The following is a 26,747-nucleotide window of genomic DNA, read 5'->3' as shown; positions in this document are numbered from 1 at the left end:
CTCACTGTAATCTCCACCTCCTGAGTTCAAGCGATTCCCCTGCCTCAGCCTCCCGAGTAGCTGGGACTACACGCACGCACCACCATGCCTGGCTAATTTTTTATGTTTTTTAGTAGAAACGGGGTTTCACCATGTTGGCCAGGATGGTCTTGATCTCCTGACCTTGTGATCCACCTGCCTCGACCTCCCAAAGTGCTGTGATTACAGGCATGAGCCACCGCGCCCGGCCTATTGAACTACTTTCTCCATCTCTCCACCTGGATGTCTAAAAACATCTCACATATAACACATCCAAGACTAAACTCCTTCCTACCCTAGCCTTCCCATCTTAATAAATGGTAGTTCTACTTCTCGAGTTACTCAAACCCAAAGCCTGGTGTTATCCTCACCTTCACTCTTTTCCTCACACTCTACATTCAATCTGTCAGCAAATTATGTCAGCTCTACCCTTAAAATACATCTTATATACAGAGGAGAAAATGCACCCATCTATTCCAGAAGCAAGGACATTGTCCAAAACATGAAATTAGGACCAAATTCCTTAGCAGAGCAGGAGGTAAGAGAAGTTTGTGTTTGTTATTAGACATTACTTTCTGTGTCCTGGACATGAGCCTTTGATCTGCAAAAGATATTCTTCCTGAGGGTGTATCTCCTAAGTAAACCAAACTATAGATCAGAAAGTCATTTAGGGGCCTGGTGCAGTGGCCTATGCCTGTAATCCCAGCACTCTGGGAAGCCGAGGCGGGCAGATCTCTTGGGGTCAGGAGTTCAAGACAAGGCTGGCCAAAATGGTGAAACCCCGTCTCTACTAAAAATACAAAAATTAGCCGGGCATGTTGGCAGGTGCCTGTAATCCCAGCTACTCGGGAGGCTGAGGCAGGAAAATCACTTGAACCCAGGAGGTAGAGGTTGCAGTGAACCAAGATCATACCACTGCACTCTAGCCTGGGCAACAGAGTGAGACTCTGTCTCAAAAAATAAATAAATAAATAAATAAATAAATAAAATTTTTAAAAAAGCTATTTCGGAAGCAGATAATTAGAACAAACAAATATTTCCATCAAGCTGAAGAGGCCTAATAGACTGGGGTTCTCCACTCTAGGCCCTGTCTAAAGGTCTCAGGCCAGTCATCCAGAATTAGTCATCCTCAGGCTCCCATTCCAATATCTCATCCGTTATACCCCAGAAATTCTGTTTGAATCTGGCCTCTTGCCCCAATCCTCACCCCTGTGCCCTGGTTGGAGCCTCATTGTCACGTCCAGGACTTGTGTAGTGGCCTTCTACTTGGTCTGCCTCCAATATTTCCCCAGCCACTTCATCTTCCAACCTCTCAACAGTCATTCTCCTAGAAAGACTTCTCATCCTACTTCTCTGTTGAAAAGCCATCTTTGGTTCCCCAGGCTTCAGCATCAAATCACAACACTTTGGCATGACATTCACACTCTACACACCCTATACTCCAGCCACTGCAAACCTCTCTCCACTCCCTCTGTAATATTTGGTGTCCTCATAGGTGTGGTTTCTTCTGCCTGAGAAGTTCTTCTGTTCCCTTTCTTCTTGGCAATCATTTACTTGCCCTTCAAGAGCAAGCTCATATATTCCCCCTCTAGGAAGACTCTCTAGACTCCTCCAGACAGTGCTCCCCTCTTTCATAGGAACTAACATATTACATTACCAGCTGTCTGCTCCTCCTACTCAGCAGACAGCTGCATATTCTCCTGCAGTGCCAGCCACATCCCTGAGGCACCATGGTGAAAGTGAAGGCCAGAGTAAATGGGTTTGGCTGTATTGGGTGCCTGGTCACTAGAGCTGCTTTTAACTCTGGCATAGTGGATATTGTTGCCATTGATGACCGCTTCACTGACCTCAACTATATGGTCTACATGTTCTAGTATGATTCCACCCACGGCAAGTTCCACAGCACCATCAAGGCTGAGAATGGGAAGTTTGTCATCAATAGAAATCCCATCACCATCTTCCCAGGAGCGAGATCCCACCAAAGTCAAATGGGGTGATGCTGGCGCTGATTATGTTGTGGAATCCACCAGTGTCTTCACTACCATGGAGAAGGCTGGGGCTTACTTAGAGCGGGGAGACAAAAAAGTCACCATCTCTGCCCCTTCTGCTGACTTGAGATGGGCAAGAACCCTGAAAAGTATGGAAACAGCCCTGAGAAGGTCAGCAATGCTTCCTGCACCACTAACTGCTTCACCCCGCTGGCCGAGGTCATTCATGACAACTTTGGTATCATGGAAGGACTCATGACCACCGTCCAAGCCATCACTGCCACTCAGAAGACCATGGATGGCCCCTTTGGGAAACTGTGGCATGACGGCCACGGGGCTCTTCAGAACGTCGTCCCTGCATCTACTGGCACTGTCGAGGCTGTGGGCAAGGTCAGCCCCTAGCTGAATGGGAAACTCACTGGCATGTCCTTCCCTGTCCCCAGCACCAATGTGTCAGTCATGGACCTGACATGTAGTCTGGAGAAACCTGCCAAATGTGATGACATCAAGAAGGCGGTGAAGCAGGCGTCGGAGGACCCCCTCAAGGGCATCCTGGGCTACACTGAGCACCACGTTGTCTCCTCTGACTTTAACAGGGATACTCACTCTTCTGCCTTTGCTGCTGGGGCTGGCATTGCCCTCGACGACCAGTTTGTCAAGCTCATTTCCTAGTATGACAATAAATTTGGCTGTAGCAACAGGGTGGTGGACCTCATGGTCCACATGGCCTCCAAGGAGTAAGACCCCTGGACCACCAGCCCCAGCGAGAGCACGAGAGGAAGAGAGGCCCTCAGCTGCTGGGGAGTCCCTGCCGCACTCAGTCCTCACCACACTGAGAATCTCCCCTCCCCAGTGTTTCCACCCAGGCTCCCGGAAATGGAGGGGCCTAGGGAGCCCCACCTTGTCACATACCATCAACTAAGTCCCCTGTACTCAGGCCGAAAATAATATTACATTACCATTATTTGCTTGCATCTACTCCCCTATGACATGTGGAGCCCCTTGAGGGCCATGACCTTGCTTATTCATCTTTGTATTTCCAGAGCCTAGCACAGTGCTGGGCTGATAAAGGTGCTCAAAAAATTTTTGATGAGCCAATGAATGTATGAATAAATGAATGAATGAATGAATTTCTGAGCATTGTGGTAGACTGCCAATTGGCGTCCCCTAACAAGCCTTGGCGTCCCCTAACGAGCCTAACCCTCCAACCCCCGCATTCATGCCCTTGTGCAGTCCCACACTGACTCTGAGCTGGGAAGTGACACATGTCATTTCAGATCACAAACCAGTGGGCAGGATCAATCATATGAACCTGCCTAGCTGCAAGATGGAGGGGAGCAGGGTGGCAGCAAGGCATGATGCAAGATCTCAAAGCCAGGACTGCTTAGATACGGACAAATTCTTTTGTTTTTTGTTTTTTTTTTTTTGAGACAGACTCGCACTCTGTCACCCAGGCTAGATCTCAGCTCACTGCAACCTTGGCCTCCTGGGTTCAAATGATTCTCCTGCCTCAGTCTCCTAAGTAGGTGGAATTACAGGTGTGCGCCACCACACCCGGTTAATTTTTGTATATTTAGTAGAGACAGAGTTTCACCATGTTGGCCAGGCTAGTCTTGAACTCCTGACCACAGGTGATCGACCTGCCTTGGCCTCCCAAAGTGCTGGAATTACAGGCATGAGCCACTGCACCTGGCCTGATATGGACAAATTCTTACTCTTTGTCTCCCCTATTCCTAAATGTGTACCTTTCTAAAAATGATAAATATGTGTATAGAATATTCCTACATATTCTCACATATATGATCCTTGTAGGAATGCACTGAGAGAAATATCATTGTTGTTATTACATTTTATAGATGAGAAAACTGCAACATGCAAAACCGAATCAGTTGGTTAATGAGGAGGTTGGGGTTCAAGCTTCAACACTAGGCTGCTTCCCCAGCCATAGTAACCCTGGACTTCTAACAATCCAGGCATGTCATTGTAGAGGACTTCCCTAAGAGCAAACACTGGGAGCAGACTGAGCCTGGGTTAATTTTCAGAAACAGGCCTAGTCTCCTTCCCCATCCACACATTAGAAGTATTTAAGTAATTACAGAACCTAGAGAGACTAAGAGAGACTTTGATTGGCCAGCTTGGGTCACGTGCCCATCCATATAATGGGAAGATGGGGTCATGTTATTGGCAGCAGTATGGAAATAAAAGATTCATTCTAAATTTGTTTTTTGTTTTTCGTTTTTGTTTTTCCTTTTTGTTGAAGAACAGGGTCTCACTATGTTGCCCAGGCAAGCCTTGAACTCCTGGGTGTAAAGTATCCTCCCGCCCTTACCTCCCTCTGTTGGGATTACAGGGGTGAGTCACTGTGCCCAGCCTGGAGGATTCATTCTAAAGGAAGAGGAGTGCTGTTACCAGAAGAAGATAGCCAGGCATGTGGTGTAGACGAAAGCCAGGGACACCCACACTCTAAGTTTGGAATCAGTAGGTGTTAATATATCCCACCAAAATATATTAGGTTGGTGCAAAGGTGCAAAAGTAGTTGTGGTATTTGCCACTGAAAGTAATGGCAAAAACCACAATTAATTTTGCACCAACCTACTATGTTAGCACCCTAATCCCCAGTACCTCCAAATGTGACTGGTGTCCTTATAAGAGGGAGAAATTTGGACACAGGCATGCATATAGGGAGAACACCATGAGAAGGTGAAGGTAGAGATGGGGGTGATGCTTCTGCAAGGTAAGGAACCCCCAAGACTGCCAGGAAACCACCAGAAACTAGGGAAGAGGCATGGAACAGATTCCACTCATAGCCCTCAGGAGGAACCAACCCTGCTGACACCTCGAGCTTGACTCCCAGCCTCCAGAACCGAGATAATACACTTCTGATGGTGAAGCCAGACAGTGTGTGGTCCTTTGTTCCAGCAGACTAATACACTTGGCTGGACAAGTGGGATTCTGACAAAGGCTGCTGCCATCCCTGTCCATCACTAACCCATTTCTGCCTCTTCTCCTGTTTCCTTTGTCCCTCAGCTCCTACATCAATGCCCTTCCCCCAACCCACTCATTTCTGTCCAATCTCCAGCCAGTAAGACCGCTGTTCCCAAGCCACTGCTGTGTGCATTTGGATCCCAGAATCCTACTCTCTCCATATGAAATAACAGGTCTCAGGGCCGGGTGCAGTGGCTCACACCTGTAATCCCAGCACTTTGGGAGGCTGAGGCGGGTGGATCACCTGAGGTCAGGAGTTCGAGACCAGCCTGACCAACATGGTGAAATCCCGTGTCTACTAAAAATACAAAAATTAGTTGGGCGTGGTGGCACATGCCCATAGTCCCAGCTACTTGGAAGGCTGAGGCAGGAGAATTGCTTGACCCCGGGAGGTGGAGGTTGCAGTGAGCCGAGATCACACCATTGCACTCTAGCCTGGGTAACAAGAGTGAAACTCCATCGAAAGAAAGAAAGAGAGAGAGAGAGAGAGAGAGAGAGAGAGAGAGAGAGAGAGAAAGAAAGAGAAAAAGAAAGAAAGAACAAATGAACAGCCCTCCCCTAAGGAAGGGTGAGGGGTATGATTTGGCCTGCTGCTTGCCTGTGTGGTTTGTCTTCCGTGTCACTCACCTCTGGATAGGCTACAAGAATGAGTGGCCCACTAACTCCTGCCCTGTGTGGCTGGTGGGAGGTGAAGAGGGGGCATAAAAAGCCACGAAGTGTAGCCTAGGCAACATGGTAAAACTCTGTCTATACAAAAAATGCAAAAATTACCTGGGTGTGGTGGTGCATGCCTATAGTCCCAGCTACTGGGGGCTGAAGTGGGAGGATCACTTGAGTCCAGGAAGTCAAGGCGGCAGTGAGCTGTGATTGTGCCGCTGCACTGCAACCTGGGTGACAGAGCGAGACCCCACCTCAAAACACACACACACACACACACACACAAACCTGAGAAGTGAAAAGGGGCATCTCAGCTGGGTGCAGTGGCTCACCTTGTAATACCAACACTTTGGGAGGCTGAGGTGGGAGTATCACTTGAGCCCAGGAATTTGAGACCAGCCTGGGAAACATAGTGAGACCCCCCATCTCTACAAAATATATTTTTTTAAAAATTAGCTGGGTGTGGTGGCACACACCTGTAATCCCAGCTGTTTGAGATGCCGAGGTCTATAGTCCCAGCTACCAGGGGGCTGAATTGGGGGGATCCCTTGAGCCCAGAAGGTGGAGGCTGCAGTAAGCCATAATTGGGCCACTGCACTCCAGCTTGGGTGACAGAGTGAGATCTTGTCACAAAAAACAGAAAGAAAGAATAAAGAAAGAAAGAAAAAGAAAGAGAGAAAGAAAGAAAGAAAGAAAGAGAAAGAAAGAAAGAGAAAGAGAGAGAAAGAAAGAGAGAAAGGAAGAAAGGAAGAAGGAAGAAAGGAAGAAAGGAGGAAAGAAAAAGAAAAGAAAGAAAGAAGAAAGAAAGAAAGAAAGAAAGAAAGAAAGAAAGAAAGAAAGAAAGAAAAAGAAAGAAAGAAAAAGGAAAGAAAGAGAAAGAGAGAGAGACAAGGGAGCCAGGCACAGTGGCTCATGCCTGTAATCCCAGCACTTTGGGAGGCTAAGGCACGTGGATCACTTGGAGGTCAGGAGTTCAAGACCATCCTGGCCAACATGGTGAAGTCCTGTGTCTACTAAAAATATAAAAATTAGCCAGTCGTGATGGTGCATGCCTGTAGTCCCATCTACTCGGGAGGCTGACACATGAGAATAGCTTGAACCCGAGAGGTGGAGGTTGCAGTGAGCTGAGATCGCGCCACTGCACTCCAGCCTGGGTGACAGTGAGACCTCGTCCAAAAAAAAAAAAAAAAAAAGTGACGACGACCCGCTGGAGGCTCGCTCTGCACATTCAGTGAGATGCTATATGCTTCAGGTGAGCCGCAGGTACCTGGGAGTGATGCTCATTAGCATGTTCAGAGAGCTTGCTGACTGGAAATGGCAGCTAGTTGCTGCAAGAGATTGCTTCATGCTTTCAACCTGCACCTAACTGAGTGTTTTGAGGCTCTGCTTGTTCCTCTGAAAGGTGTCCTTTGTTTACTGAAGTCTATCCTGCTGTGTAGTTCAGCTGTAGTTCAGCTGTGCTAGCTCCGTGTGTGGCATGGCAATCGATGGGATGGTGACAGAAGCTCCCAGGGGAAGGGATGAGGTAGCTGGGTCCCCAGAATGGGAAGCTATCCCTGCGGGAGATGTTTCTCGTATTTTTTGAACCCCAGGGGGTAGTGGCATCGGGTTAGGGCAGGGGAGCTGCTGTCTTCAGGGGGCCACAGCAGGACTGCAGTTTCTGAAAGCACCAGCACCATCTTTGATGCCTCCCAAGTCCCTTTGGCTGTGATGGTAAATAGAATGTACCCTGGGCTTACAGGAGAGAACACACCATTTTCCTTTTTTAGGAGGCCCTGGGGGGATCCAGAGGAACCTGTAACCCTTCTGGCCTTGGTGGGCTACCTTGTGGGGGGTAAGCACTGACTTAAAACAATTATTTTTATATTCCAGAAGTAAGACAAAATACACTCTCAGGCTGGTCATTGGAGAAAAATGTAAAAATACAGATAAATGTATGCACATGAAAACAAAAAGACAAAAGAAAAAATAATTTGTTAAAACACATAATGTTTGGGAGCATACCTTTCCATCTGTTTTCTTCATAGTCACAGGTCAATATGCAGCAGAGTCACATCATCTGACCCTTTAAAATATGTCATTTGCACTGTATACACTTTGCAGAGCAAGAGAAAACAGTTGAAATAATAGGGGTGATTTTGCCCACCAGTTCACTCAAGGAATGAACATGAGATGGAAGCCACAGATCTTCTATTTCCTCCGTTGCTTTCAATTCAAATGTCTCTCTCCAATCTTGCCGAGTGATACTAGTGTCTAGGGTACATACTTCTCACACAGTATGGCCCCTACATGTGAGCAAATTACTGCATCTGGGACTCACTCTGAGAAACAGTGACCTTGCTGTGTAGAATTTAGTGTTGAGTCTCTGCTGTGTCGCTGTCCTGTGTATTTTCAAAGGCAGTTTTGACTATTGGTGATTTCAATCTCTGATCGCCTGTCTTTAGAAGGCACCCCCTCCAGAGGGTGCAGTTTCACTGCACATCGGTTTATGACACTCAGGATGTTTTCAGTGTTCCAGTAGGAACTAAGATGCTGAGGTGAGCATCCTTTTTCATAACATACTGGCTTCTCTTGTCGAGTCATTCTCTCTTCTTTTCTTTTCTTTTTTAGAGACGAGGTCTCGCTATATTGCCCAGGCTGATCTCAAACTGGGCTCAAGTGATCTGCTCACATCGGCCTCCCAAAGTGCTGGAATTACAGGCGTGAGCCACTGTGCCCGGCTGATTCCTTTCTTTAGACTACATTTCTAGACATAGAATTGTGCCAATTTCCCCTCCAGAATGATGGGATCGGTACACATTCTTGCCAAGAGTGTAGGACCATGCCTGTTTCCCTATTCCTTGCCAACACTGAATATATCATTCAGAAAAAATCAGGGTGTGTGTGTTTTTTAATATGCGACCCATATACTTGGCACATAATTCAAGCGATATAAAAGCCTTTATGGTTAAAAGTAACCTTATCATCTCTTCTCCCCTAGTTTCTCTTAGTTTTCTTCCTGAGAGGCAACCCCTGTTAAAACTTTCTTGAGTCCCCTTCCAGAAAAACCCCAGGCACGTGCTATCCAATAGAGCGGCCACTAGCCACATGTGGTTATCAAGCTTTCAGCTCTTCCAAATTGAGATGTACTGTAAATATAAAATACACACTGAATTTCAAAGACAGTACAAAAAGCAAAATGTAAAATGTTTCATTAATAACAGTTCACATGGATTACGTGTTGAAATGATAATATTTTGGATGTACTGAGTTAAATAAAATATGTTATTAAAATTATTTTCACCTGTTCCTTTTTACTTTAGAAAAATATGCCAGGCATGGTGGCTCACGCCTGTAATTCCAATACTTTGGGAGGCCTAGGTGAGGAGGATCGCTTGAGCCCAGGAGTTCAAGACCAGCCTGGGCAACATAGTGAAACCCTGTCTCTACAAAAAATATTAAAACTAGTCAGCCACAGTGGCATGAGCCTGTAGTTCCAGCTACTTGGGAGGCTGAGGTGGGAGGGTTGCTTGAGGCTTGGGGGTCGAGGCTGCAGTGAGCCTTGATCACTGCACACTCCAGCCTGGGTGACAAAGGGAGACCCTGTATCCAAAAAAAAAAAAAGGCTACTAGAAAATTTCGAATCACACCTGTGGCTTGCAGTATATTTCTATTGGCCAGAGCCAGTCTGTGCATACTGAAGTATTTGCTCCTAGGTCTTCCCCACCAACCTCCCTTTTTTTTTTTGAGACGAAGTCTCATTCTGTTGCCTGAGGCTAGAGTACAGTGGTGCAATCTCAGCTCACTGCAACCTCCGCCTCCCAGGTTCAAGTGATTTTCCTGCCTCAGCCTCCTGAGTAGCTGGGATTACAGGTGTGCACCACCACGCCCAGCTAATTTTTGTATTTTTATTAAAGACGGGGTTTCACCATGTTGGCCAGGCTGGTCCTGACCTCAGGTGATCTGCCTCCCTCTGCCTCCCAAAGTGCTGGGATTACAGGCGTGAGTCACCGTGCCCAGCCCTTCCTCCCCTTTTATTTACTCTAACGCTGGCATCTCAGGCACACAGCAGAAGGAGTGCCCAACCAAGGCTGTGATTTGCACATTGCTAGGTGCTGCTGGGCAGCCTCGCTAGCCAAAGCTAAACCTGCATGAAGCTGGGTTGCAGGCAGAGATCAGCCGGCCCAGGCACTGGGGGAGGTGCCCTGCTCTCCCCGGGCCAGGTCACCAGAGCTACTTGTCTCTTCCCAAGCTGGAACCTCAGGGTAGCCGTGCTGTTTTGCCTTTGGAACATCTGTAACATCTGAAGGCATGTAACATCATGCCTTTTCTTTTTCTTTTTCTCTTTTTGAGACAGAGTTTCACTCTTGTTGCCCAGGCTGGAGTGCAATGGCGCAATCTCGGCTCACCGAAACCTCCACTTCCTGGGTTCAAGTGATTCTCCTGCCTCAGCCTCCCGAGTAGCTGGTATTACAGGCTCGTGCCACCACGCCTGGCTATTTTTTTGTATTTTTAGTAGAGACGGGGTTTCTCCATGTTGGTGGGGCTGGTCTTGAACACTTGACCTCAGGTGATCCTCCCACTTTAGCCTCCCAAAGTGCTGGGATTACAGGCATGAGCCACCGCTCCCGGTCCCATGCCTTTTCTATAAAAACAAAACTTTTCAATCCATATTGATCTCTGGGCCACTGCAAAGGAAAGGATAGGCCTTCCTATTTCTCTCTCACCCTGAAAGGTTTCGTTAGGCCGAGCCTCCTGCCTCCAGGGAGGTGAAGGTCGGTTTGGTCTAGGGATGTGAGGTGAGCTGTATGTCACGACCCATGAAATGGAAAAACAAATGATTTTTTTCACAATTGTCTTTGCTTTGCTGTGGGGTTACATTTTGTCCTCGAAAATACAAGCCATTGATTTTTTCCTCTGTATATACAAATCCATTTGTAATCCTACTATTGCAGAAAAGTAAAAACTTTAGAAAAAAAGAAGAAAGAAAAACAATTTGGCTACCGGGGAAAACATACAGGAAACTAGAACATGTGAGGATTCCATTAAGTTCCAGGATTAAGCTGGGCTGGTTTGGAGTGTTAATGCAGAAAAGACTAGCAAGGAAAGATCAATGGAAACCATCTGCTTCTGCGAGAGGGCCAGGTGCCACCCTGACAGACGGGCCTGAGTGTGGGCCTGGCGCGGGGCCAGCTGATGCGCGGCCGAATGGCAGAGAGCAGAATCTCTCCCCAGCATGCGTGGCAGCCGCCCAAACACAGCCAAGGCGTGGCTACTGAGGCCTGCAACTCCTGACCTCCTGCTTTCTGAGGCTGAATTCTGCAGGGTGCTTAGGGTTTTAAGTGGAGGCCACTCCAAGGAGGCAGGCAGGAGGTGGCTGTGGGCTAGTGTTGTTTAGGAAGGGGCTCACTTGAAAAGCATTCTTGGTTAGGCATGGTGGCTCACACCTATAATCCTAGCACTTTGGGAGGCTGAGGCAAGTGGATGGCTTGAGGCCAGGAGTTTGAGACCAGCCTGGGCAACACAGTGAGACCCCTGTCTACAATTTTTTTTGTTTTTGTTTTTGTTTTTTTTGAGATGGAGTCTTGCTCTGTTGCTCAGGCTGGAGTGCAGTGGTGTGATCTTGGCTCACTGCTACCTCCACCTCCCAGGTTCAAGCAATTCTCCTGCCTCAGCCTCCCGAGTAGCTCGGATTACAAGCACGTGCCACCACGCCCGGCTAATTTTTTGTATTTTTAGAAGAGACAGGGTTTCACCATGTTAGCCAGAATGGTCTCGAACTTCTGACCTCAGGAGATCTGCCCGCCTCAGCCTCCCAAAGTGCTGGGATTACAGGTATGAGCCACTGTGCCCGGCCACTAATAGAGATCTTTTAAGTGTTTTCACAAAAAAGGGTAAATATGTGAGGTAATGAATAGAGCTTGATTAGGGAGATCATTTCACAATGTATACTTACATCAAAACATCATGTCGGCCGGGTGTGGTGGCTCATGCCTCTAATCCCAGCACTTTGGGAGGCCGAGATGGGTGGATCACAAGGTCAGGAGATCGAGACCATCCTGGCTGATATGGTGAAGCCCCGTCTCTACTAAAAATACAAAAAATTAGCTGGGCGTGGTGGCGGGCGCCTGGAGTCCCAGCTACTCGGGAGACTGAGGCTGAGGCAGGAGAATGGTGTGATCCTGGGAGGTGAAGCTTGCAACAGTGAGCCGAGATCACGCTACTGCACTGCAGCCTGGGCGACAGAGCGAGACTCCGTCTCAAAAAAATAAAAATAAACAACAACAACAACAACAAAAACATGTTGTACACCTTAAATAAATACGAGGTTTATTTGTCAATCATACTTTGATAAAGCTGGGGAAAATTTTCCTTGATCTTTGGCCTATTAACTGTTTTGAGAGGTGAGGGCAGAGAGTAGTGGCTTGGCATTAGCTTGGTGTTACCAGTGAACCTTTTCTGTCAGTCAAAATGGATGCACATGTCGATAATGCATCTTTCCTTTTGAAGAAAATGATTCTTTTTTTTTTTTTTGGAGACAGGGTCTCTGTCACCGAGGCTAAAGTGCAGTCGCACAATCATGGCTCACTACATCCTCGACGTCCCGAGAGCAGTGATCCTCCTGCTTCAGCCTCCCCAGTAGCTGGGACTACAGGCACACAACACCATGACTGGCTAGTTTTTGTAATTTTTTTAGAGATGGGGGTTTTGCTGTGTTGCCCAGGCTGATCTTGAACTCCTGGACTCAAACGATCTACCCACTCTCTTCTTCCAAAATGCTGGGATTACAGGCATGAGCCACTGTGCCTGGTGAAAATGATTCTAATTTATCCCGACCCATGGCAGTATGTGTGGATGACCATGAGTCTCACCCCTCCTTTCATCTGTGCCCTTTGTCATGTGACTCTGCAGTGCCTTCCCACAGCAGATGCGTTGATCTAACCCAGCTCTGGACATTGTCTCAGGCACGTGTTTTGCTTTGGCCAATGGGCTATCAGCAGGCATGATCCAGAGGGTCAAAGTGGCTCATACATTGGAGCTTGCTCTCTCTTAGGCCTCTGCCATCTCCACGATAGTTTTAAATTTTTTATCTATTGATTTAAAGAGACAGGATCTTACTCTGTCTTCCAGGGCTGGAGTGCAGTGGCACAATCACGGCTCACTGCAGCCTCAACATCCTGGCCTCAAGGATCCTCCTGCCTCAGCCTCTGGAGTAGGTGGGACTACAGGCGTGCACCACCATACCCGGCTCCATCTCCATGAGAGTATGTCCTGGCTAGCCTGCTGGATGATGAGAAACATTTAGGGCAAAGCTGAGTTGAAGCTTGATTAGCCATCCATCAGCTGCTGCCCAAACATGTGAGCAAGTTCAGCCGAGATCAGGAGAGCCACCTAACCAACCATCCAGATCCACCAACACTCACTGTTGTATGCTCTAAGCTGAGTCATAGCAGAAGCTAATTGATACATCCAACAGGCTAGAGGCCCTGAATTCGCCTTGGGTATACAGGGGAAGGAGAAATTGGCTTTTCACATGCTTTCCAGCCAACGCTGCCCCACTGATAATATGTATAGAGGAATTGGTACAAATTTGTCTCCCATTGCAGAAGGCCCAACAGCAGAATCCTGGGAGATTTCGGTGACCCAGAGCCACAAATTATGCCATTTTGGAACTATGTATGACTTTTTAATATGATCACCTATAAAACCTTAAGGGCCCCTTTAGAAAAATGTTCAAAAATCACATGTGGGCAAAAAGCTCTGTATATGTAACTAGAGCCAGCTAATGTTTGTTTTAGAAACTTTCCTATTTCCTGACTTGCAAAAGTTCGCCCTTGCAGACTCAGCAGGGTAATAACACTGGTATCTGCATTAATGTCCTATGTCTATAACTAGAATCTCTTGTATCCACGTAGAAGTAATTTTAGTTGTTCTCACAGCAGGGTCGTAATTCTTAAATACTTAAAATATTATGTATGTTGCCTCTCCTGATGAATGGAACATTTTTTCATCTCGCTGTTAACAAACTTAGATTCTCTCAAGTGATTGAAAAGCACTTTGCAAGCCTAAAGTTCTATAAAAACTCTAAGTAATAGCAACAATAAAACCTTATTAGCCATTTTGGGCTCTGAATCAAGATTTTCAATTCTTGGCATCTAATTAAACGTTTTACATTCTAAAAGAACACGTAGCATTATACCTCGCTCCAAACGCTTCCTTTCCTGGTCGGGATTAGAAAATTGGTCACGACTTTGCAAGAGGCACACAAATGCAACTCTCAATAAACGTGTCTTTGGTATTGCTTTCAAACATTACAAGCCTCAGTGCTGGCTAATGTTGCTAGCTGCTGGTAGGCCTTGGGGTTGCGGGAAGTCAGTACGAAAGCCATTGTTTTTGGATAACCTATGATGTCATTGTTGCTTTAGGGGCATTATCTTCTTAGATATATCTTCACACCTATATTATGAGGCAGGTAGAATATTATCCTTATATTATCCTTTTTTTTTTTGAGATAGGGTCTTGCTCTGTTGCCCAGGCTGGAGTGCAGTAGCACAATCACAACTCTGCAGCCTTAACCTCTTGGGCTCAAAGCGATCCTCCCACCTCAGCCTTCCTAGCAGCTGGGACTATAGGCATGTACCACCACACTTGGCTAATTTTTGAATTTTTTGTAGAGATGGAGTTTTGCCAGGTTGCCCAGGTTGGTCTCGAACTCCTGGGCTCAAGTGATCTGCCTGCCTTGGCCTCCCAAAGGGCTGGGATTACAGGGTTGAGTCACTGCACCTGGCCCATCCTTAATTTATGGAAAAATGAGATACAAGGGTCAGCAAAAACTTATGAGTTGAGGCTTCAAACTCGTCAGCCTTAGAAACCAAAGCACTCTGCTACAAAATCCTAGATTCTCATTTGCCCGGTTCTGCAACTCTCTTGATGTATAATCTATGCCAGCTCTGTCCAATACCGTCACCTAAACTGTATTGTGATTAGTCCAATAGAATGTGCAATGTGACTAGTTCAATCTGAGAAGTACTATGTCAGACACACCAGATGTTAAAGACAGTATGAACAAAAAGAATTAAAAATACCTTATTTTCATGCTGATCACATATTGAAATGATCCTATTTTGGACACATTGGGTTAAGTAAAGTATATTGTTTTGGTCAATTTCACCTGTTTCTTTTTATTTTTGTGTATATGGCTATTAGTATTGGAGATTACATATGTGGCTTGAATTCTATGTCTATTGGGCAGCGCTGCTCTATAGGAAGAGAGGTAGAAAAGGTCAATGCTGGGATAAAGCAGCCCAGTGGACAACCTCCCAGGCCTGTCTCCAGGTTGAAGGAACTGAGTGAGGAAATTATTCCTTAGAATTAAGCAGCAAATGGGCTTGAAAACCAAATACAGCCATGCTCTTTGTATTGGAGTCGAGAACTACAGACCGTGTCCCAGCACCACCTGCTAGCCTGCCATGGTGAACAGCCACTTCCGGCTTGCATACATCTTTGTGACTGGGTTCTCGGGTCTTTTTGGGTTCCTTGGTGGGTCTAGTTGCCAAGAGCTGGTGGAATTTATAGTGAGCAGCTGAGAGAAAATGACCACAAAGAGGGGTAGCACAAAACATAGCTCTGTGGCTCTTGGACAACCTCCTGACAGTTCAGAAAAGGTACTGAACTTTCTCAGGGTCCCTGTTGCACACTGGGCTTTCCGGGAAGCAGGACTCTGAGGTGGACTTTAGTGTGCGGGAGGTTTATTAGGGAGCGCCTGTGGGATCCATGACTGAGGAAGGGAAGAGAAGAAAGCAAGAGTGGGCAGAAGGAGAACTTGAGCTATGATGCAGTCTTTAGGGAAGTCTTAGCTCACTCTATCGGGAGGTTGAAAGATTGAATGACCCTTGGAGCCGTCCCAAGATGGGATAAGAGGGCTGAGCCTTAATTCCCCCTTGTCAATCAGTCATCAGACATGGGCTATCCTGGGAAAAGATGTGGCCGTGGCCATGGCCATAGCTAAGGGCCTGATGGGGATGGGGGAAGGGTGTCTTCTGGTGGCATTCTTTGAAGCTAAGGGAAGAAGTCCTTCATTCCAAAAGAAGGGACACAGCTGGCATCTGAATCTGGGTCCCCTAACTCCTTGTCCAGCACTGATTCTCCCATTCTGCCCAACCAGAGGATCCAAGCTGTTGTTCAGAGCAGGACATTTATACAAAGACAAACCAGAATAATCAGGATCTGGAGCCAGGAAGGCACTTTGCAAAGGAAACAGACTGTGAGCTTTCTAATTCTGCTCCTCTTTGCAAAAGTGCCCATTGTCTCACTGGACGTGTCAATCCTGGAGCAGTCAAGGATCATGGGAGGCTTACTAAGGATGTAGCCAAGATCTGCTGTGTGGGCCAGTGAGCTTTGCTATGTCCTCTTATGCAGATGGCTCTCTAACCTCAGCCAGCAGTGTCATCAATCTAAGATGGCAAACACGACTCATACATGGTCGTCTCAACTGCTGGAGAGGCAGGAGCTCCTGTGCCTGTACACTCAGCAAAGCAGCATGGTTGCTCTTGTGCCCTTTGCCTCTCATTTTTGGCATGGTTTCCCAGCAAGAGGCCCTGCTCATATGCCAAGTACATGTTCAGGTCAAGGACCCTCAGTGACGGCAACACTCTCAAAAGAGGTTAGGAAGGTGATCAGTTGTGGTGGCTGCCCCATGCTTTCTGGGGGATGTGTTCTGAATGAGCGAATAGTGTTGGACTACAGGGCCGTCAAAATCTTGGGGGGTGGGTGGGAGAGAAGGGGACAATAGTGTCCAAAACCAGCTTGGAAAATGAAGGATGGGATCCAGCAAGGCTGACTCTTCTATTTCTGTCATTGTTTTTCTTAGGCAAGTTGCCCTTTTTTGTTATGGTTAACATAGGAGTAATTCAGCCTTCGCAGGGCCCCAGCAAAACCAGATGGAACCATATCTCTCCCGGACAGATAGGGGTCGAGGCTGGTTTTTCAGATAAAGCTGTGTACAGAGCCCTGAGGGAGGGGGTATGGAGAAACACACGTGAAATAGAAGCCGGGTAATGAAAGCTCCAAGCAGAGCAGCACATAATCAGGCAATTATTGAACTAAGACTATAGCTTTAAGTCCTGAAACTTCTGAGTCAGAAAATTCTTCTAATAATAGTTAATAAGAACATAATCCTTAACTGTAAGAAGCAAGGAAAGTTGTCTAGAAGACGAACTGCAGGCTACAGCTGAGTTAACAAACAAAAATGCAGATTTGTGATGACTTTAACCAAAAAGAATGGAACAATAGTAAATGCACTGAGGCTTGGAAAAGGGGAGAAGGCACCGGCAGGAAACAGGAAAAACCCGCTTTGCTTTGATTAGCTGTTAATGAGTTTTTGACTGAAAGTGGAGCACACTCCTTTACTGCCATCTTGTGGCCAAATACAGAACTGCAACCTACTTAGAAGGGTCTTTTTCTCCCCTTCCTCTTTTTCTTTTCTTTTTTTTTTTAAAGAGACCATGGATGCTGCTAACCCCCCTCCTCTTTTTCTATTTGCCATTCTTGTGCCTCAGTCCCCAAAGTGGAAGCCAAGTGATTGGATTTGCCCCACCGTTTCACCTCTGTGGATTCCAAGTCCCAGCTCTATTACATGATAGAACCATAGCCTTTTTTACCTCCATCGAGGCCCTTGGCCCTTTCTTCCCTCCATCAAGAGATACACCTTCCAGCGTGACCCCCTGTTGGAAATGTGTGTGCTGTGTGGTGTGTACCACACATGTCGGGGTGACACTTGACGAGGACCCAGGTAAAGTGGGGCCAGAAACTTATACAATTTTGGGGTTCCACTTTAAGTAACAGTATATAGGATTCCAGGTATACACTTTAGTATGAAAAGAAATCACAAGAAATTCTGAATTTTGAAGAATTGACAAGTACCCTAAACCTCACAGAATTCAGACAATGTAACAGAATGTTTTTTATTAATTAACCGCCTAACACACCTCTATAGTAGTTTTTAATCTTGCCATTTTCAGCTGCATACTGGTTGATCAATTTTCGGTGGGATCAATGATTCCAAAAATGTGTGTGTGTGTGTGTGTATGTATGTATGTATATATGTACACACACATTTAATGCATTTTATATATATATTATATAGTTAATCTGAAATTAGGGCATATAAGGGCAATTCAAATGCCTTTTTAAATTTCCTCTACATTGTGCAGGGCTACGTAATTATGTAATCGAATTACTCTTATGGGATAAAAATTGACTTGTTGATAAATATGTTTTTTTAGGGCATTTTGCTGTGTCAGTGGCAATTTGGCCTGCCGTTTCATCTGGAACTGCCAGACTTCATCAGGACAAGGGACATCAGGTACTCCAAGATGCAGTCCAATTCACTGGGCTGGATAAAACATGGGACTTCACACACAGACCTGCTTTCTGTTTTTTATACTAATGTAGGTTTGTGCCCTATAAACCAGGAATTCTGATCCATTCTATTTCACATACATTCCATCAGAAAAGAAAAATGTATGGTACGTTCATAATTGTGTACATTGCATCACCGAATATATTCCAGACAGGGGAGAATTTCCGTTTTGTCTAGGCTTGGATGGCAACTGAATCCTCTGCTTACAAATTTTCATGTCTGAATTTTCCACAGAGTAGTTTCTGACTCCATGCTTTTCAAACCTTGTTTCTCTTCCACTCTACTTCTGGTTCTGGACACCACAAGATGGATTTACACTGAGATCTAACCTCTGGGCCTGAACCAACTGGAGAGTCAATCCAGTGGGTGGTGAGAGTTTCCTAGAAGCCATTCTGACACTGGGATGGCTAGTAATGTCTTAAAAGTACACACAAAAGGCCAGGCACGGTAGCTCACACTTGTAATCCCAGCACTTTGGGAGTCTGAGGCAGGCAGATCACCTGAGGCGGGGAGTTCGACACCAGCCTGGCCAACATGTTGGAACCCTGTCTCTACTAACAATATAAAAATTAGCCGGGCGTGGTGGCACAAGCCTGTAATCCCAGCTACTAGGGAGGCTGAGGCAGGAGAATTGCTTGAACATGGGAGTCGGAGGTTGCAGTGAGCCCAGATGGCGCCATTGCACTCTACTCTGGGTGCCAGAGTTAGACTGTACCTCAAAACAACAACAACAACAACGACAACAACAAAACAGCACACACAAAATATTCCACTAAACACAACTTAAATATATCCTCAACTGAACTTCCCCTTAGCTGGATAAATATATAATATATATAAATCCCCCAGTTACTCCAATGCAACCTGATCTAAGGGTGAGTATGGCCACCAGGAAGTAGGAGTCAAAGGCAACAGTGGCCTTAGATAGATAGACATCTAGATAGATAGATAGATGATAGATGGATGGGTGGGTAAATAGATAGGTAGATAGATAGATAAGGTACCTTCTTCCTTCAAGAATCTTGCAGACATGGCTGGGCATGGTGGCTTGCACCTGTAATCTTGGCACTTTGGGAAGCTGAGGGAGGACGATCAATTGAGCCCAGGAGTTCAAGACCAGCCTGGGCAACACAAGGAAACCCTGTCTCTATTACAAAATTAAAAAAAAAAAAATAGCCAGATGTGGCAGTGTGTTTGTGTGGTTCCATCTACTCAGGAGGCTGAGTCAGGAGGATTGCTTGAACTTGGGAGGTCGAGGCTACAGTGAACCGTGATCACACTGCTGCACTCTGGCCTGAACAGCAGAGCAAGACCCTGTCTCAAACTAAAAAAAAAAAAAAAAAAAAAAAAAAAAGAAAAGAAAGAAGAGAAAAAGAAAGAAGTTTGCAGATCAACTGAGCGTTTAAAGATGGCATGTAAGTACCTATGGTATAAGACAGAAAGTGAGAAGAGCCTTAGAAAGGATAAAGATAAACAAAAGCAGAAACAATAATGAAAAACTACCAATCATTGAATGCTTACTGTTGTGGTCTGACTGTGTCCCCCAAAATTCACGTGTTAGAAATTTAATCCCTATGCAACAGTGTTGGGAGGTGGGGCCTTTGGGGAAATATTTAGGTCATGAGGGTTCTGCCCTCGTGAATGAATTAATGCCACTATAAAAAGGGTTAGTGGGAGTGGGTTCACTCTCTTCTGCTCTTCTGCCACGTGAGGACACAGAGTTCATTCTTTTTTGTCTTTCCGTTTTCTGCCATGTGAAGACACAGCAACATGGCACCATCTTGGACCAGAGACTGAACCTGCCAGCACCTTGATCTCAGATGTCCCAGCCTCCAGAACTGCAACAAATCAATGTCTGTTCCTTATAAATTACCCAGTCTGTGACAGTCTTTTATAGCAGCACAAAGGGGACTAAGACACTTACTGTGTGCCGTATCATTTTCTTAGCATTTGATGCCTATAGTATCTTTTAAACCTCACAGCAACTCTACCTAGTATGTACTATTATTTTTTATGTTTTCGAGAAGGAGTCTTGCTCTGTTGCCCAGGCTGGAGTGCAGTGGCACAATCTTAGCTCACTGCAACCTCCACCTCTCAGGTTCAAATGATTCTCCTGCCTCAGCCTCCTGAGTAGCTGGGATTACAGGTGCTCGCCACTATGCCCAGCTAATTTTTGTATTTTAGTAGAGACAGGATTTCACCATGTCGGCCAGGCTGATGTTGAACTCCTAACCTCAGGTGATCCACCCGCCTTGGCCTCTCAAAGTGCTGGAGTTACAGGCATGAGCCCGGTGCCCAGCCTTGTACTATTGTTAACAACCCATTTTTCAGATGCAGAAACTGAGGCTAAGAGAGGTTTCATGAGTTATTCAAGGTTTTGTGGCTAGTGGATGGCACATTCTGGGAGCAGGGAGACTTACTTGTAGGAGGCTGGGTGACTCCCAGAATAGCTGGCTTTGGGGACAGTGATGCCATTTGCTGAGATGGGGAACGTAGGAAAAGAATACAGAAAGGAGTATAGCAGGAAGAGCGGCTTAGGAAAATGGTGAGGAGCTCAGTCCTGCCATGATGATTTGAAGTGTCTGTGGGACATCCACGTAGAGATGGTGGGAGACAGTTGGATATATGAGTCCAGAGTTCAGCTCAGAGATAGAGAGAGAGATCTGGGTGGGAAATGGACAATGTGGGTCATTCCTGTGTAGTGGCAGTCAGCTCCAGAGGAGGTCCTCTCAGCTGTGTTGGCTGCAAGAGAAAGCCAGGCTGTCAACTCTGGGAGTGGGCAGGGGAAGAAGGAATGGCCGGAGGGGAAGCAGAAAAGTGTTTCAGGGAGTTGCGGGAAGAAAGTGTTTCAAAAAACACAGTGGTACACAGTGTAGATGAAGTTTGGGTCATCTGGATTTAACAGCAAGAAAGTACTGGTGTCTCAGTCTGGGTTGTCCCAGAAGCAGATCTCAAGAGAAAGGCTTGAGAGCAAACAGATTTAGATTTTAGGAGATTCAGAGAATATGGGTTTGGGAATGGGGATGTGGGACAGGAGAGAGAAGCCAGCAATAAAGGGAGTGTCACCAAGTCAGTTCCCACTGCAGGCAACTGGCGCTCAGTCCCAAGGGGGACCTCTGAGAGACAGTGTGGAACACAGAGTTCAGTTCTGTCACAGGCTAGGTTCTCAACAGGCAGAAACTGAAATGGAGTTTGGCATGCAAGATCGTCATTAGGAACGTCTGTGGAAGGAGGAGGAGGAAGTGGGGTTGGGCAGAGGGAAGGGTTGAATTGCAAAGCTGGCCTGATGAAGCCTGGAGCGATTGTGGGGAACGCTGAAGTACGTCTGGCCTGCCAGTGCTGTCTTGGAGTGGGATGAAATGACCAGTCATTGGCTGTGGGTTACCCCGGGGGGAGGAAGTGCCTCTGGGAGAGGTGCAAACTTCATCTGCACTTAGCAGCTGGATGGAGGCTGTCTGCTCTACTGGGGCAACGAAATCTCTCCTTGGAGGGGAACCTGGGGGGCTCATCTCTGTGCCCACCACATTAGCCCACCTTGGGGGTTGAGGAAGCTGCGGTATTTATACACCTGAGAATCATCAGTTGAAGCTGGCCTTGCTGCTCTGTTGTACACACAAGCAGTAGCGCTCCATGGCTTCAAGCAGATAGCAGCAATCGGAAGCCACAGGCGCACACGAAGAGGTCAGGCCTGAGCCGTGTGGGTGGGGCGCCCCCAAGATGAGAGTAGTTTCAGTGAAGCACTGCTGGTAGGGAGGAAGACAGCTGTGGTTTTGCCTCAGCTGTGTGACTTTCACTCCTGTGGCCATGGCTGATTGATCCATGAGAAGACACCTGACCCACACTGGGCCAATCAGAACCCTTCCCTGGGATTTTCAAACTGGGACTAATGAAGGTGAGCAAGTTGAACCTTCCCTGGGGGTGGGAGCCACAAGATAGACGCTCTGGAGAGGCTAGGGGTCACATGGAGGAAAGAATGCCATCACTCCAAACAGAGAAGTTCAGAGAAGAGAGAGTGTGGGGGCCACAAGGAAAAAGTCTCGGGGGATCCTGGTGGCCCAGCTGCATCTCTTCCTGTCTTCTCTTCCCACAGCCCAGAGAGATTCCCAGCATCCTGCCAATACAACCCCCCATTGTGCTAAGCAAAGCTGGGCTGAATCTCTGGCTTTTGGAGAGGCGAGTTGGCCAGCAGAGTTAAGGAATGAGTGGGATGGAAGAAAATATTGCAAGTTCAGATGACTTCTAAAGAACTGACAATGAAGAGGGCAGAGAGAGACAGAGAGAGAGCAGGGGAGAGAGGGAGAGAATGCAGAAACTAGATGAGAACACAGGGTCAAGGAAGGGTTTTTTATTTTATTTTATTTTTTTAAGATGTGGAAAACTTAAACATGTTTATGTGCTGAGGGTAAAGAGCCAGTAAAAGCAGCATAAATCATAACAACAGAATGCACTAAAACGAGGCCGACAGACAAAGCTATAAAAGCTTTAAAGATAAAGAAAATATGCCCTCAATAAAAATGAGGAGAAAAAGCAGAAGGGACATAACCCTGGCAGTGGAAGGCAGGCGTTGATTGTGGCCTGAGCACCCATAGTGAACACACATGGTCCCGGCAACCGCTTACTCTGGAGACAGAGGACAGTTCAAAGCCCTTAGCCTCTTGCTTCTTTCATCTCCTACAGGTTCATCCAGGGCACTCGAAAGGGGCCCTTTAGAAGCAGTTATCCGGTGATGAGGAGGTGACATGTTCATTCAATCCTGTACACATAGCCTGGGGTGCTGACTCAAGACCACAGTTGAGAAGATGCTGCTGGAGAATCTGAGATGGAAGATGTGGGAGAGAAAGGATCTGACTGCTGGGCTGAGGTCTCTACATCACGGAGGAGGTGGTGTCCAGAGCACAGGAGATTAACCACAGATCAGAGGCTTGCCATGAGACAAGAGGGAAGGGAGAAAGCTTGTGTGTTGGTGGGGTGGAGGACAGGAAAGGGACTCCATTTGTAGAGTCAAAAGCAAGGGCATCTGGAGAGTTATCAGGAATGGGTTAGATGTATTATTTAGGAGGGATTTTGACTTCAGGTAACCAAACACCCAACTAACAGTGGCTTAAATCTCTACTGCTTAGTTAGCAAGAAGTCTGGAGGTAGACAGTTCCAGGGCTTGTTCACAGTTCATTGGTTGCATTGAGGCCTCAGCTCTGTCAGCCACTCTGCTGTGCCGTCCTTAGCTATTTCTCCCTATGCTTGTCACCTCGTGGTGTCAAGATGGCTGCTGCAGCTCCAGGCATCAAGTGCCTGTTTAGGATAGGAAGTCACGGACAGTCAGGTGGTGAGAAAACTTCTCCTCACTGCTTTTTATTTTTCCTTTTTATTATAAAGGAAGAAAAATTATCTTCAGGAGACTCCCAGGAGACTTCCCCTTATTAGCCAGAACTGGGTCACAATCCCATCACAGAGAGTATTACCTGAAGTTAAAAGATTTTTGCCTAATACCCAAACAAAATTGGGTTCTGTTAGCTGAAAAGAGGTGGAGGTATATCTTGAGCAGACAGCCCTAGGGTCTGCTGCAATGAGGTAGGGAGCTTGAGCAGAGGGAAATAGTTTTCAAATAGTCATGGAAGAGAAAGGAGAGAAAGAGATCATTGCCCAACGATGGTAAGGTCCAGCTTGGGGGTAGGGGGTGAGGACCCACTTAAGGGGGGCAGCACAGCCCTGGAAAAAGTCAGCAATGCCGATCTTTATCAGATGCCCCCTAAACCCTGCAATATTGAACGATCAAATTGCAAATAGAGTCTCATCATGTATGACCAACACTCAGGGTCCAGTTACAGGAAAAAGAAATCACTCCAGTTATTTTAAGCAGAAAGGGATTTAATTCTGGTGATCATGTTTTAGTCTGTTCAGGCTGCTATAACAAAACACCATAAACAAGACACCTTATAAACAATGGAAATTGATTTCTCACACTTCCAGAGGCTGGGAAGTCCAAGATCAAGGCTCCAGCAGAATCAGTGTCTGGTGAGGGCCCACGTCCTGGTTCATAGATGGTGTCTTCTCACTTTGTCCTCACATGGCAGAAAGGGCAAGGTAGCCCTCTGGGATTCCTTTTAGAGGGGCACAAATCCCATTCATGGGGGTTTCACCCTCATGACCTAGTTACCTCTCAAAGGCCCTACCTCCTAATACAATCATCTTGGGGGCTAGGATTTCAACATCAGAATTTTGGGGGACAAAAACATGCAGTCTATTGCAACTAAGTATTTGCAAAATTGGTGTATAGAAGGGAAGATGAGGCTTTGGGCTGGCCCCCCAAGAATGACTATCAGAGTGACAGCACAGACTACTTGCCTGCTAGGGGAGTGACTCTACCTCTACCTCAATCAGGAAGGTGGGAATTAGAAGGCTCTATGGGGACTGGTGACTTCAAGAGCACTCTGCTTTAGCAGGGACCCAGGGATCAGGAAGACACTCATGCTGTTGCTGCAACTGCCAGTTGACGCTCATTAGGCTAGTGTTGGACACTGGAAGATTACTGCAGAAACTCACTGGCCCTACAATCATGCTTGTCAATGGGACATGGCCTCCGCCTTGCCCCACCTTCCAAATCATCTGAAAGAGCACCTAGTTGGGTAGACTTGAATTCACAACCAGAACCTTAGCTCCAAGAGAGTCTTGGAGTAAGTGCAGATTTTAGCTCTCCAGGCTCTGCAGTAGAGGAAGGTGTAGAGAGAGAGGGATGGGGGATGGATGTCAAGAGAGCAAACCCACCACATCTGCTACAACTCTACTAACTTTTCCTGATCCTGAGGCTGCTCTGAAGAGCTCTTTCATACTTCAGATCACATAAAGCTTTGATGAATGTTTCTTTTCCTTTTTTTTCCTCCCCCTTTCCCCACCTCCACCTTTTTTTGAGACAGGGTCTTGCTCTGTCACCCTGGCGGGGGTGCAGTGGTTCGATCTCAGCTCACTGCAGCCTCTGCCTCCCAGGCTCAAGCAATCCTCCCACCTTAGCCTCCCGAGTAGTTGGGACCACAGGCGTGCACTGCCACACCTGGCTACTTTTTTTGTATTTTTAATAGAGACAGGGTTTCAGCATGTTGCCCAGGCTGGTTTCAAATTCCTGGGCTCAAGCAATCCACCTGCTCAGCCTCCCAAAGTGTTGAGATTATAGGTGTGAGTCACCATGTCCAGCCCCTTTTTATTTTTAACTGTGCTGAAAAAAACCCACATAACATAGTATTTACTACCTTAACCATTGTTAAGTGTATAATTTAGCAGTGTTAAGTGTATTTACATTGTCATGGAATGGGATCTCCAAAACTTTTTCATCTTGCAAATCTGAAACTCTGTATCCCTTAAACACCAACTCCCCACTCCTCCAACCAACTCCTGACAAACAACATTCTACATTTTGTTTCTATGAATTTGACTACTCTACATATCTTATATAAGTGGAATCATACAGTGTTTGTCTTTTTGGTGACTAGTTTCTCTTTGGTGAATGATTCTTTAAAAAGAATCAGGCTAGTGTCACAGCTCTTTTAGGATTTGCCTAGCAGGTTTTTCCGTTTTTACTGGAAAGCCACGCCTCCCCACAAATCGGGCTATCAAAATTTGCAATAAACAGATAGGACCCAGCTTATATTACAAATCTTTGCTGTGATGAGCTGAAACAGGCATATTCTACAATGTCAGTAACATAGCTACAACGCAGCAGCCCAAAGGCACCCCTTTAAGCAGATTATATAATAATGTACATATTTTTCATAACCAAGAATGAGCATGAAGCTCTCAAAATGAGTGGTTCGGGAAGCCCTTGCTATAGCTGGGAGAATGCTACAGTCTCAGTGAATAGCATTTCTAGCATGGGGTCAGCATACATTGTGTGGTAGGTGGAATTCTGAGATGGTCCCCAGATTCCCACCCCCAGAAGCACACGCTCTAGAGATTCCCCTCCGCTTGGGTATGGGTGGGACTCATGGCTATGATGGCACATCACTCCTGTGATTAGGTTATGCCCTAATACCAGGTTGACTTTTTTTTTTTTTTTTTTGGGACAGAGTCTCTTTCTGTCGCCCAGGCTGGAGTGCAGTGGTGCAATCTCGGGTCACTGCAATCCCCATTTCCTGGGTTCAAGATATTCTCCTGCCTCAGCCTCCTGAGTAGCTGGAATTACAGGCACATGCCGCCATAACCGGGTAATTTTTTATTAGTAGTAGAGATGGGGGTTTTACCGTGTTGGCCACGTTGGTCTCGAGCTCCTGACATCAGGTGATCCTCCTGCCTCGGCCTCCCAAAGTGATTACAGGTGTCAGCCACCGCACCTGGACAAGTTGACTTTAAGAAAGGGAGATTATGGCCAGGCTCCATCGTGCACACCTGTACTCCCAGCACTTTAGGAATCTGAGGTGGGCAAATTGCTTGAGCCCAAGAGTTCCAGACCAGCCTGGATAATGTGGCAAAAGCCTGTCTCTACAAAAAATACAAAAATTAGCTGGGCCTTGTGGTGCACACCTGTAGTCCCAGCTACTTGGGGGGCTGAGGTGGGAGGATCGCTTGAGCCTGGGAGGCAGAGGCTGCAGTGAACTCTGATCATGCCACCGCACTCCAGCCTGGGCAACAGTGAGACCCCGTCAAGAAAAAGAAAGAAGGAAGGAAGGAAGGAAGGAAGGAAGGAAGGAAGGAAGGAAGGAAGGAAGGAAGGA

General features: G+C 46.6%; 1 non-coding gene and 1 pseudogene across 1 annotated transcript; both read left to right on the top strand.

Annotated features, from left to right (window-relative positions):
- The first annotated feature begins 1,625 nt into the window (after window positions 1-1,625).
- LOC144329459 (glyceraldehyde-3-phosphate dehydrogenase pseudogene) lies at window positions 1,626-2,885 on the top strand (annotated as a pseudogene).
- Window positions 2,886-25,567: 22,682 nt separating this feature from the next.
- LOC114675210 (U7 small nuclear RNA) lies at window positions 25,568-25,629 on the top strand. The gene has a single exon (XR_003726301.1). It is a non-coding gene; the product is annotated as a U7 small nuclear RNA (small nuclear RNA).
- The last annotated feature ends 1,118 nt before the right edge of the window (window positions 25,630-26,747 follow it).

The sequence above is a fragment of the Macaca mulatta genome, chromosome X (assembly GCF_049350105.2).
Source record: "Macaca mulatta isolate MMU2019108-1 chromosome X, T2T-MMU8v2.0, whole genome shotgun sequence".
In the NCBI taxonomy this organism is placed as follows: Eukaryota; Metazoa; Chordata; class Mammalia; order Primates; family Cercopithecidae; genus Macaca; species Macaca mulatta.
Note: the sequence above shows the minus strand (reverse complement) of the source record. Positions and strands in the feature narration are given on the sequence as shown.